This window comes from Camellia sinensis, chromosome 7 (assembly GCF_055761805.1).
Source record: "Camellia sinensis isolate YWXY chromosome 7, ASM5576180v1, whole genome shotgun sequence".
Lineage (NCBI taxonomy): Eukaryota > Viridiplantae > Streptophyta > Magnoliopsida > Ericales > Theaceae > Camellia > Camellia sinensis.
Genome location: NC_138967.1, coordinates 131,024,103 through 131,038,246, shown reverse-complemented (window position 1 = coordinate 131,038,246; position 14,144 = coordinate 131,024,103).

Genomic DNA, 14,144 nt, shown 5'->3' with positions numbered 1-14,144 from the left:
CGATTCGAAAAAAAAAGTTTTCGACCAAGTGTTGAGCCTACGACTGAACACAGCGAAAATGATTCAACAAAAGGTACACGACCTAAACATATCGACTAACACTCGACAAAGACTCAGACCAAAGGTTGAGGTAAACAAAACAAAAGACACGACACACAGACGCGTTACAAAAAGAAATGAGAAACCTCAGAAGTCGCGAGGAGCCAGTTTCTTCGGGTATTTCTTCCCACCCTTTCTGATTTGTGATTCTCACATCACTCGGCCCTCAGGCTCGATTTTTCTCTCAAAACCATTTTGCTCACTTTTCCTCTCATCGTACATCTCTCTATTCTTTACTCTCTCATTTTTCATCCCTCCCCAGATATGGTTGGTGGATAAACAAGAGGTTGTGGGTTCATGCCCAACACTATCAGCTCGCTGCTATTTCCTTCGGTGACATTTCGTCGGTGCCCCGGATAAGAGAGTGGGATATTTTGATCCATTCCAACTCGTGCTTCGCACTTGGCTTGATACCTCGTTGCTTGGTGGATATTGAGAGCTTTCAGCCCTTTTGTTGTTAACCTCAATTGTACCTTCGTTGGGCAGGTAGACTGCCCTTCTGACAAGTATGTTGACAATGGGGGGAAGACAGAACACCTGACTCGACTGTGCCCCTATTTCATCACTTGGACCATTTTTTGATTTTGGCTTTCTACTAAAACAATTTTGACCAAAATGAGAGTCGGATTAACATACTTGTTTGATTTTTGATTTGAAAACCATGCAAGTCAGGCTATGAGCATTGAAAATTTTCCCTTTTGGGTCCCAGAAAAGGTTCGATTTTGGAAAGTGAAATAGTTTTCGAGAAAATAGTCAACCTCAGTAAAAATTTTCAAAAACTATTTTTGCAAACGGCCAATGCTCAACGAGCATGGAACCTACCCTCGAGATGCGCAACCTCGGATCGGAGGCAATGGAAAATTGCCCCTTGTTTGGAGGATGCTGCACGGCAACGGAAAGTTGCCCCTAGTTTGAACGGTGACTCATGGCAACGGAAAGTTGCCCCTTGTCTGAATGGATAATGCCGCAGCATGTTGTAAACAGTCCTCATCAGTGATGATCACAACCGAACTCCCTCGGACACAGAGAAGACGAAGATGGTCAAAACCAATATATGGAAACAGTCACTTTGAAAGTGTTGGTGGCTGGACTTTAGGACGAGGCTGCCTACGTACCCCAAACATGGGAATCGCGGATGATTAAAACCATTACATGGACTTAGTCGCTATGAAAGCGTTGGGGGCTGGACATCAGGATGAAGTTGCCTATGTATCCCAAACATGGGAATCAAGCCTTACGTAGTTCCGGTTAAGGTACACTCGGGTATTAACCTTCACTTTTTAGGCTCTAACTTTTGCCTAGGCGCCCGATGCGGGTTTTCGACCTTGCGAGCTTTTGTTTCTCTTTTTTTTTTTGTATCTTTTTGTTCTCTTTTTTGCATTTTTTGTATTTTTCTCTTCCTCTAACTTTTGCCTGGGTCGCCCTTCCGGGTTTTCGGCCCAGCGAGCCTTTCAAAAAAGTGTGATCAAGTCCATGCCCAATGGTTTTGAGATCGAAGTCATCTGAATCCAAAAAAATGACTGTTGTGTTGATGTGCAGAAAGATCCATCACGGTTGCTCCACAAGCTTCTCGCGGTGAGATCTGACCTTCTTGATCTATTTTGACGCCTCTTGTTCGAGGACTGCTTCGAATCTGGCCACACAGGCCTCACACGGCGGTTGACCGTTGAACGTTCTGAATGGGTTCAAGGCTCGAAAACAAGCGGATTGAATCTTGAGGCTGAGAGCGATCCTAGGCTGCACAATCTCAAGAGCAGTTCCACGCAGGTCTTCACAGGACTGCGCAAAACATTTTGTTTTTGAAAGTTTTTAAGAAAGCGATAAATCGCCCGCGCTGAAAACAGTGTGAAACCAGTCTGGGTCAAGCCAGGGTCCTTCTCAGTACTCACGTTGACAAGTATGATTTCATTCATTAAGGGCTTAGCATGCCTCTCTTTTTCTCAATTTGATCAAAGTTTGCAAAACCCGAGGAATTCCTTCCTCTTTGTTTTCACCGCAGTGTTCAAAATGTTTTGAAAAACTTAGGTCAATGCAATGATTTTTAGGGCACGAGAGAACAGGTGGAATGTACTGCCGTTCCATTCAAATCCTCTGGCACAACTAGCTCAAAATGGAAATATGATAGCCGCAGCTGTTTTATTCAAATTCCTTGGTCACAACTGGCTCCACGACAGAGACAGACTCAAAAGAAAAGCAAAAAGATAATTACAAAACAAAATGATGTTCGAGGCAACAGCTCCGGAATCACCGGACATTCTATACAATGGGACTGACTCGCTACAACAAGATAGACCCATAAGCAAAAGGACTGACTCAAGACAATGAGACAGACTCAAAACAAAACAAAAGACTGACTCGACACCCAAGCCAGAATTTACAAAACTAGCATTCGCAGATGCTCAAAAAGTGTGTACCAGACGCCACATCTTGAAATAAACCGAGTGCCGCCCGCAGGTGGTCCAACCCCTGATCACATACTTGTAGTATCTTCGAAGTCCAACAGCTCAGTGGTGACAGACTTTGCTGAGGTAGGTGGAGGATGACCTCATTGTCGATCAAATCTTGCACTTCATGACGAAGGCGAAAACAACCATCGGTGCTATGGCCGGACTGTTGGTGGTATGCACAGTACAAGGTAGCATCATGTGAGAGGGGGAGATTCTTCAGGAGAGGCCGAGGCTCGAGAGGTTTAAGATGCCCCTTTTTTGCCAATATTTGAAATGCCCTAGACAAAGGCATGTAGAGGGCATGAAAGACTCTATGCCCTTGAGGCAGGTACTTCGAAGTCTGAGGGTTCTTGCTAGACGCACTAGCGAAAGGGTCAGCTGGCACTGCCTTGGCTTTCTGAGCTTTTCCTGGTGCAGGGTTGGGAATGACAGGAATTGTCTTGGCATGACGGGGCCCATCCTGATTTTCGACCTGGCTTGAACTGCCTTCGATTGGAGTGAGGAAAGCATCATCCACAGCTTTAATCATGACTGCAGACACCTACTGCTTCTTCATTCCCCCGGCTTTCAGAGCCTCGACTGCCCACAGCAGTTGTTCAATGGGATCGGCATTTGCCTTCATTTTGTTCTTGCCTCTGACCTCATCCTGATTGAGGGTTTGGGTTGATGTTGATACGTCATTGTTATAGTTAGAGGCCACCTCGGGTTGGCTAAGTTCGATCACAATCTGTCCCAACAGTGGGGGCTCCTGTGGTACGAAATTTTTGGCATATGGTACGGCTGGTGGCGAAGCTAACATTCCGCAAGCGAGATCCGCCACGGACCTTTGGAGGTCACCTATCATTCCCATCAATTCGAATGTGGTGGGCTCACGAGCCTAATATAACTGAGGGGTCCAGACCGGGTGCGCAGCAGGCGACCTGGGTGGATGCGGTACATTGACATTGGTCTCGCTTTGCAGAGTGATTCCTTGATCTAATGCGGCTGTCATAGCCACAATCTCCTCTGAATTCTGCGTCATGATAAGTCCGCTGTACTGAACGGTGACTGACGGATCAAATATCTGTGTTGCCTCAGCAAGGGGGAATACTAGCTATTCGGTATCAACTCTCTGAACTGAAAGAGAAAACACGCAGCACTTCAGCCCAAATGGATCAAACACAGATGTAGCCGAACAACTGTACTCTACTGCTGACCATTGTTACCCGAAATTACTGTCCCCAAAATACTAAATCGGATACCCACAGATATAACTGATTTTCATAAACTGATACTGGTGCCCTCAGGCCTGATACTCAAACTTGCGAACTGATATGTACGTTCCCTGCAAAGATGCACTCTAAAAAGCACATAGCAAGTAAAGAGAGCCAAAACACCCCTATGTTGGGGTAGGGTTTCCCTGTCCTATTTTGTCAGGAGCTAGGGTTTTACTATGCATGCAGCAATTTTCAAGCAACCTGACATCGGGTAAGCAACCTGTCATAGTTTGGAATGGTCACTATGGATCTCGATATGCACTAGGTCGAATGGTCGAAAAGGGTGCCCCAGTAAAACCGGGGTATGTGTTCCCATACTGTCAGAGCCCACAACCGGTCAGCCTTATGGCATGCTTTGACAAAGTCAAGCCCCCGGCAAACCGTTCAGGAATGGCAGACAGCAAACACGGTGTCCTAGGCGCACCAATGCTCATGCAAAGAGGCACATAAATGAAATCAAAGCAGGATATCACGAGTTCGAGTCAAGCTCTCTAACTCCCCAGCAGAGTCGCCAGAAACTGTAGACGTCCCCGAACGCCCCGGGAGGGATGGCTCCCGTTCCGTTCGTATTGTGGGTCTACTACAGTTCGGACTCAAATTGTCGCGGTTCTTAATCTGAACCAAAGAGTCCAAATCTGGAAAATCATTTTGAGAAAAAAGATTTTTGAAAGAAGTGCCAAACATGGACTGCTTTGCCAGATACAGAGTCGCCATCTAAATATTTTTTAACGGGGGAATTTAGGAAACCCTGACTCGGTGCCAAAGGCCACGCGTCCTTCATCACCAAAGTTGCCTCGGCTCGGGAACTTGGGTACGATTGGGGAAGGTCAGCTATGAGCACCCCCTCTCGCCCGATCCGAAGATCGGCCTCTACTAACCATGATATCCTCTTTTGAAAACATTATATGCTCTTATTTTGGTTATTAGCCTAGAATTACTATGTTATGCGCACAGCAAACAAGTATACACCAAATCGCCTAAATTGGAACAAAACATTTCATGTTTGTTTTGAAAATGGTTTGCTACTCGCAAGTAGGCTAAAATGCAGATTTTGCCACCCTCAAGTGGGCTTTAGAAAAGATGATTTTTCCACTATCTAGTGGGCTTAAAACTCACAGTTTTAATGCATTATTCCAATTTGGGTAATTCAACCTCCATCCACAGGCATTCAAGCAGTTATATCACATAAGCAACTAGCCTCATGGTAATCATGCTGTCATGGCAACATTCACACGCATGCAAGGATGCTAAAGCATAAAAGCTCACCTAGTACTCCAAGCCAAAACAGAAACTAGTTAGTAATCATATGCATGATCCTAGTTCATGTTCAAGATGGCTAATGTAACACATGCAAGGATGCAATCTAGACAAGCTCGGCTAATCTACGATGACATGTGAAATGCTACAACTAACACGTATTCAATTTGGAATTGAAATACGAATGCAGTTAGAATGATGCGCCGAGCCCGGTGTATGCAAGGCAAATGTATAGATGCACGCATGCACAGCATCAGGTATGCTAAAGTAAACATGTCCTAATACTAACCATCAAAAGCAAGTAAGTAAAAAGGAGAAAGAAGTGGGGGTTGGAAGACATGCACACACGCACCCACACTTATTACAGATTCACCCTCGCTCGGAGGGACCGAAAGAATAATACAATTTAATTAACCTACAAGCTAATTAAATATTACAGACCACCTAATTAATTAATTAATCTAATTTAAGCAATAAATAGCCTCGGGGAGAGGGTCCGACGCAATGCGTGCTCGATTCTGCTCGGAAGTCACTGCCATGCACAAGTTACCTTTGCTTTGCCCTGCTATGCTCCTCTGAAGACTGCCAAAATCCCAGAGTGTCCTCTCAGGATGCTGGGGAACACCACCAGCTGAGGGAAATGATCATCGGCCATGGAGAATGGGCATCGGCTGCCTCTCAATCTATCGGCCACAAATGGATGGCCGGTCGGCACTATACACTGCTGGTCGGCTAATTATTCCTGCTGAAACCTGCAGTTGACAGCAGCAGAGGACAAGGCATGGCATGGCAATGTATTTCAAACAATGTATGCACCAATCACACCCCTTATCATGTGTATGACTCAAAGGGACATGGTCTTCGATTCTCGGACCACCAATCGCACATTTCCATGCATGATGGCCCAAAGAATCAAGTGTGCATCTTGATATGGAATGCAATGCACAAAATCAAACAAATTGAACTCAACCTCTATCATACTCACTTGAAGAGGTCAAGCATGCATACTCATGCAATGCAATCCTAAGCATGTGAACTAGCATACAACATGGCAATGCAATGTGAATATGCAAGTATACAAGCAAACATACAAGGTGAGCACATAATCAAGCAAAGGGGATGGACTCAAACTAATTTAGGATGGCTCACAAGCATGCCAAAATCAGTGGCTAAGGTGCTCAAACATAAGGGCCAACACACACACACATGCACATGTTAATGGGCTAACACTTAAACATCAAAAGGCAACTCTCAAGCACACTTGAAAGAGACAAAATATTGACTAAGGGCGTGCAATGTAAGCTCTAAAAACCATGCTAATGATGGTGCCAAACCAACTTAAACAAGACAAACATAGCGTACAATTGGTCCAAGTACTTGAGGCAAGTCAAGGAGACTTAAACCATGGCTAAGCCAACCAAGCCTCATAAGGCCAAGAGGGCTTAAAATAGGTTCAAGGCAGACCTAGACCATGCAAAGGGAACACCTAGATGGCATCTAAGTGGCTTAAGCATGGAAGCATGCAAAAGAGGCCAAACATGGAGCATACGACACAAGCTTTTAAGGCATCAAAGAGGCATCAAAGGCATGCATGCAAGCATGTTATGAGAACTGAAATAGCATGGTAAGTGGTTCCAAACCACTGAAAATGATGCAAGCAACGCACACTACGCACTCACACACTTGAGGCTAACAATCTAAGATGCAAAGGGACTATGCAATGCATGTCTTGGTCAACCAAAACAGCCAAGGACAGACCTTAAGCACGGCAAAACAAACATAAAAGCTTCACAAAGCTAGGCCTAAACATGCTTGAATAAGGGTTCAAAGCATAGGACATCTTAAGGCTAAAACAAGGCATTACGAGGCATGTATGCTAAGCAAGCATGGTATACCAAAACCAACATATAACAATGCTATATTATGACATAATAAGCATGAAAATCAGTCAAGGCATGGTCAATACACACTCAAACTATATGCTCCCTCAAGAGGCTAAAAATGGTCCTTTTCAAGGACAACAAGGAGAGGGGGTGGTCCTCTCCTTCCTAGGCCCTCAAGGCACCATCCTCACCTCTGAAATCCCTCAAGATTTCAGTGGTGAGGAGGCCCAAACACAATGGTCCCGGAGCTCAACCAACATGGCACAAAACAAAGGCCAAACAAGCCTTAAGAGGGGTCAAACAACCCCAAAGCTTAGAGCACTCTTAAACAACTATTTAGAGGGCCCAAAAACAGAACTTTTATGCGTTATACACCAAGTCTAAAAATAGTTGCAAGATAGTCAAAAAAGAGTATGCAAGAATGGGGTAAAAAGGGACAAAAGTCTTACCCTTGCAGACCTTCATCAAAAATGGTGGACCAGTTGCTTCTTTGAGCTCAAATCAGTCCAAAACCTCCAAGAAAAACCTTCAAGGCCTCAACTCCAAGAGGATGGTGTAACACTATGTGTTTGTGTGTAAAACTATGAACAAACACACCTAGAACATTCAAGAAAGGTAGAGATATAGAGATAGGGTATGAACAAACCCTAACCCTAGAACTCAAAGCTCTGGAAATTTTGCCTAGAATGTCTAAGTTCCCTCTCTCTCTCTCTCTCTCTCTCTCTTTTCATTCTCTCCTTTCTAACCCTCTTTTTTGTTCCTCTCCTCTCTTTTCTCTTGATTGATATATTTATATATCAATCTGCAGTTTCCTCAGAACACCCACGTCCAGGCATGGGCTGGGGTATGGCCTTGAATGACAGCTGCCAGCTATCTGCAGAGATATTTGTTGAAAACCATACTTGGCCGGCCGGCCGTCAAATTGGCCGACCGGCATTCAAAATAGCCGACCGGCCATCACATTCGGCTGATAGCGATAAAACACAGCCGGTGGCCTCAAGCCAAGGCCGGTGGAGTGTGGGGATGGCCCAAAAGCCATTCCCTGCCCTTCAAAGCAAAAACACAAGTGTTTGGTGCAAGACCAGACACAAAACAATCGAGCTGGGAGATCCTGAGGCAAGGCGCGTAGCCGAGGCCTCTGGGAACTCAAGATGAACACAAACAAGGATGATCATCGAGCGTTCAAGCAGTGACGCCCAAGTCTTGAGGACGGTCAAAAATGGGGTGTCTACACCGCGGTGCTATTCAAACAAGGGCAACTTTCCGTTGCCATGCAGTGTCCTTCAAGCAAGGGGCAATTTTCCTTCGGATCTGAGGTTGTGCATCTCAAGAGGAGGTTCCGTGCTCGTTGAGTAGTGGTCGTTTGCAAAAATAGTTTTTGAGAATTTTTACTGTGGTTGACTGATTTTTTCGAAAAGTATTCATTTTTTCAAAACTAGACCATTTCTTGGACCCAAAAAAGGAAAATTTTCAATGCTCATAGCCTGACTTGCATGATTTTAAATCAGAAAATTGAACAAGCATGTTAATCTAACTCTCATTTTGGCCAAAGTTGTTTTAGTAGAAAGCCAAAAAACAAAAAATGATCAAAATGATGAACTAGGGACACAGTTGAGTCAAGTGTCCTGTCTTTTCCCCGTTGTCAATGCATTTGCCAGAAAGGGCACCATAGTTGCCAAGAAGGGCACTCTACCTGCCAGAAAGGGGCGCAACTGAAGCTAACAATAAAGGGCTGAAAAGCTCTCTCATCCTCCGAGCAACGAGGTATCATATCATGTGCGAAGCACGAACTGGAATTGATCAAGATATTCCACTCCCTCATCTGGACAGATCCGATCACGTCCAGACTCCCCAGCAGAGCATCGTCAAACAATGTCAGATGAATATTTGCTACATACCCAGTCTTAGCGCAACCCCTCTGTGGGAGGAACTCACTGGTTATGAGCAGAAGAAAGAGAATCTAGTAGCATGCTAAGGGCAAGAGCCCGCAACTTCATGCTTACCCATCAACCACCTAGGGGAGGGATAAAAAATGAGAGATTGAAGAATAGAGAGATGTGCGTTGAGAGAAAAAGTGAGGAAAAGGGCTTTTTCAGAAAAACAAAGCCTGAGGGCCGAGTGATGTGAGAATCACAAATGAGAAAGGGTGGGAAAAAATACCCGGACAAACTAGCTCCTCGTGCACCAAGAGGTCTCTTGTCTTTGTAACACAGCTGAGTGTGGTGTTTGTGTGTTTTTGTTTGTCTCGATTCTTGTATTGAGTCGTTTGAGTGTCAATAGATGTGTTGAGGTTGTTTTTCCTTTGTTGAGTGGTGTTTAGGTTGTTCCACTTTTGTTTTCCGTTGTTGAGTCGTTGTGGCTGTGGTCAGTTGTAGGCTCAATACCCGGTTAAGAACCCTTTTCTCATTTCAATTTCAAAAATGAATCGTTTTGTGCTCAGAGTGCCGTGCCGTTCTCGACATTTGTGCAAAAAAAGATTTTGTTCTTTCAAAAACTACAGGGTTCAACCCGGGTCATGTGGGGACAGTAAAACCAGGACCTATCAGAAGCTACGAAAGTTCCTGGCTGCGAAGCAAAGGAAAAGAGGGAAAATGTCAGGCATCTGAGTTTGTTTCAGCTTCTGCAAGTTTCGTCATTGCACCCCGTGTATTCAGAATGAGTAGTGTCTTGTATAAGCCGTGTGTTCAGAATAAACAGAATACTGTGTTATGAGCTGCGTGTTCAGAATGAGCAGTGTGCTGATACGAGCTGTGTGTTCAAAGTGAACAGAATACTGTGTTGACTGTTTCACTGTTGCAAGCCAGAATGGCGATCAGAAGTGCTCTCCCTGAGTACCATTCCCCGTCAGAGTAAAGTGGTTTACCGCCACTCACTCCATGAGGTGCTTTCTAGAGTGCCGTTTTGTCTGTTTATTGCTTTCCCTTAGCATCATGCTCCACATTACTTGTAACATCTATTGTATCATCGCACTTATTACGTTTATTTGCATCATGTGTTATCTTCTATCATTTATCCTTTTACGCCGAGCTACGTTTAGGATCGTTGTCCTCTGGAACTTTCTCAGGTGGCGCCAAGCACGCGCCTGATAGTTTGTTGGACCTCCTCTCACGATTTCAGCGTGGTTTGAGTGTCCCATTCCTTACGCGATTTCAGCGTGTTTGGAATTTATCCCAGGTTGCGTTGTAGACGCGCTGGGCAGATTGTTGGACCTCCTCTCACGATTTCAGCATGGTTTGAGTGTCCCGTTCCTTACACAATTTCAGCGTGTTCGAAATTTATCCCAGGTTGCGTTGTAGACGTGCTGGGCGAATTTTTGGACCTCCTATCACGATTTCAGCGTGGTTTGAGTGTCCCGTTCCTTATGCGATTTTAGCGTGTTTGGAATTTATCCCAGGTTGCGTTGTGGACGCACTGGGCAGATTGTTGGACCTCCTCTCACGATTTCAGCGTAGTTTGAGTGTCCCGTTCCTTACACGATTTCAGCGTGTTTGGAATTTATCCCAGGTTGCGTTGTAGACGTGCTGGGCGAATTTTTGGACCTCCTATCACGATTTCAGCGTGGTTTGAGTGTCCCGTTCCTTATGCGATTTTAGCGTGTTTGGAATTTATCCCAGGTTGCGTTGTGGACGCACTGGGCAGATTGTTGGACCTCCTCTCACGATTTCAGCGTAGTTTGAATGTCCCGTTCCTTACACGATTTCAGCGTGTTTGGAATTTATCCCAGGTTGCGTTGTAGACGCGCAGGGCGGGTTGTTGGACCTCCTCTCACGATTTGAGCGTGGTTTGAGTGTCCCGTTCCTTACGCTATTTCAGCCTGTTTGAAATTTATCCCAGGATGCTTTATAGACGCGCTGGGCGGATTGTTGGACCTCCTCTCACGATTTCAGCGTGGTTTGAGTGTCCTATTCCTTACGCGATTTTAGCGTGTTTGGAATTTATCCCAGGTTGCGTTGTAGACGCGCTGGGTGGATTGTTGGACCTCCTCTTACGATTTCAGCGTGGTTTGAGTGTCCCGTTCCTTACACGATTTCAGTGTGTTTGGAATTTGACTTAGGTTGCGTCGTATGCGCACCTGATTGATTGTTTTTCCTCCTCTCATGATTCCAGCATGGTTGGAGTATTTTTCCCTTTGCATTCACCATTGCATTTTGCATGCATTGCATCGCACTATCTTGCGCACCTTACCTATATCGCACTATTTTGTGCATTCACCCTACTCGCACTGTTTTGTACACCTTTAGCTCGCACTGTCTTGTGCACTCTCTAGTCCGGGAGACCTTAAATCCTCTGGTCTAGGAGACCTTAAATCCTGTATCTTTATTCGCACTGTCTTGTGCACCCTCTGGTCTAGGAGACCTTAAATCCAGCATCTTTATTCGCACTGTCTTGTGCACCCTCTGGTCTTGGAGACCTTAAATCCTCTAAAGGTGCTATTCCTTTGGTGTTTGTTGTGCCCGAACAACTTTCGGTGGTCTGGTATAGCCACCTGTCTGTGTTTGCGGTGAGTTCCTAGGAGACCAACTAAGACGGTGGAAACTAGAGTTTGAATGGCTTATACCTAGAACGCAAAGGTTCGGAATTTCTAAGACTAAAGTCTGGTTTAAATACCCATGGGTCTATCCTCGGCTTGAAATCTATATGGCAGCCCCATAGATTGAGATAGCATGTGTATGCGCCTCAATTCCGGATACCGAATCAACCTAGTCTGTCACCCTGTTGGAGAATAGGGAAAGCTGCGACCATAGTCAGGGAGAAAAGTAGTACTTGCAGTCCAACTGAGAAGAAGGGGAAGATTCCCACATCAGCATGAGGTAGGACATTGCTGAGGTAGGTCATTGCCAAATGCCCCTGTAAGGTACCTTCACTTCCTAACTACTACATTGTCTAGTATGTCCATTGCATTGCATATAGAATACATTGCATTGTAGTTTGCATGCATTTACTGCATTATCCATCTATGGCTTGCGCCTTTCCATGTTGAGCTTGGTCTGGTATGTGCCCATACTTTTCACGTCGAAGCATGGTTATGAGATTTTGTTTACGCACCTATTGCACTAATGGGATTGTGGTTTGAGGGTGACGGCACCATTTCCGTGTTAGATGTGGTTTGTTTGTGTCCATGCCTTTCCTAGGCAAGATACGGTTTGGCCGCGCGCCTTATCCATTGCATTCATTACATTGTAGTGTAGTGTGTTGCATCCAGCATTTAGGATCATGATCTTTCCTCAGCAGATCATTCCTCACTTATATCATGCCACCCAATTACTTGTATCTTGTGTTCCGTTTACACACACATAGTTCTGCATGTGTACGAGCCTATTCCACTGATGGGATTGTGGTTTGAGGGTGTCGGCACCTTTTCTATGGTAGACGGATTTTGCATCTCCATCATCTTTATGATATTTGTGTGGTTTTATACTGCTTGTAGTTTGATCATCTCAAATGCATTGCATATCATTTGCATTGTTTCATTACATTGCATTGCATAAATTTTGAATTTTTAAACCGGCTTCGCGTAGCATATAAGTCCAATTTTCAAACCAGCTTCGCATAGCGTATAAGTCCAATTTCTAAACCGGCTTCGCGAAAGCGTATAAGTCCAATTATCAAACCGGCTTCGCGTAGCGTATAAGTCCAATTTTCAAATCGGCTTCGCGTAGCGTATAAGTCCAATTGTCAAAATCTTCTTGCATATCATTTTGCATTTTGCCTCCTGCCTGACGGCATGCTTGCGGGCACATCTTTGTTTATCTTGCCTGTTTGTCTAAGTCTTCGGCCTTGTCAAAAATGGGTCGTCTCTGGGCTTAGACATTCACTCCCGTCACTTATGACTTCCGAGTTCTGTCAAAGAGGGGCAACTGTAGACACCCCATTTTTCACTGACCTTAAGACTTAGACATCATCGATTGAGAGCTCGGTGATTACGCATGTTGTGCTTGTTCTGTGGTTTCTGAGTTTCGGCTGAGAGCCTTACCCCTGGACCTCAGGACCCTTTTGTGCTTTGCCTCGGTTTACGAACCAGGTTCTCTTTTCTCTTCCCGAAGGGAGGGAGAGGTCTCGTAGACCATCTCTTAGTGGCCGTAGGCTACTCTTTGTGGTCGTTGACCACTGCTCCCGTTTGGAGATCAGTTTTCGATTTTTCGGAGCCGTCGGCCGTGCGCCTCGGTTCGAGACCGCTTAACTTTCTCCGTTTGCTCCGATTTTTGGCACACACCTTGTTTCCTCTCTCTAGAGGGACACTGTGGCATGGGAGACCACCTTTGTGGTCATACGCCACTCTCGGTGCTTAACAGCCTGTTTTCGAGGCGCCCGGCCACGCGCCCGGCTATGTATTGTCGGTGCCCATCTTCCGAGTCTATTTTAGCTCGAACCTTTTGACCTTTTTAATTTTTTTATTTTTTTTTATTTGAAGCTTGACCTTTTAAACCCTTTTTTAGCTTCTCCAAGAAGCGTGACCCTTTTTTTTAGCTTCTCCAAGAAGCTTGATCCTTTTTTTGGGCTTCTTAAAGAAGCTTGACCCTTTGCTCCAAGCTTCTAAGCTTGAACCTTTCTTAGCTTCTTGAGGAAGCTTGACCCCTTTGCTCTAGCTTCCTCAAGAAGCTTGGCCCCTTTGCTCCAAGCTTCTATGAGAAGCGTTGGACCTCTTCTTCTATAAGAAAAACCCTCCTCTCCACTTGCAAGGGTTGAAAAATTTTGGCTAAGATATATACATACACCTCTCTCTATCTCTCTACATCCAAGCTCCAAAGCTCCATTGTTCTTGCACCATTGTACTATACCTCCTATCCTAACACCTCCACCATCACTCTAAGCACCTTGGAGTTGGTTTTCAGAGGTTGAAGGCTTACTATTTTGGTCCAGAAGCTGCTGGCTCTTTTGACTACAAGGGTAACTCTCATTTTCTCCCTTTTTAGCATTGTTTTGCTTCATATCTTAGCCTAGCTTTTAAGCATATTTGGGCTTTGTCATAAACTAAAAAAAGTCTTGTTTTAAGCTTCTTAACATGTTTGTTTAAGACCTGTTTTCTGTTGGGGGTCATCTACCCCCTTGCATGCTTTATTTCTCTTTGTTTTGAGCCATGCATTAGGGCCTTTGTGTTGAGCTTTGTCGGCCCTTTTGACCACTAAAATCCAATGGATTTTCAGTGATTATTATGTGTTTTTGAGCATCAAAATCAGAGAGCGGTGACCCTCTCACCTCTT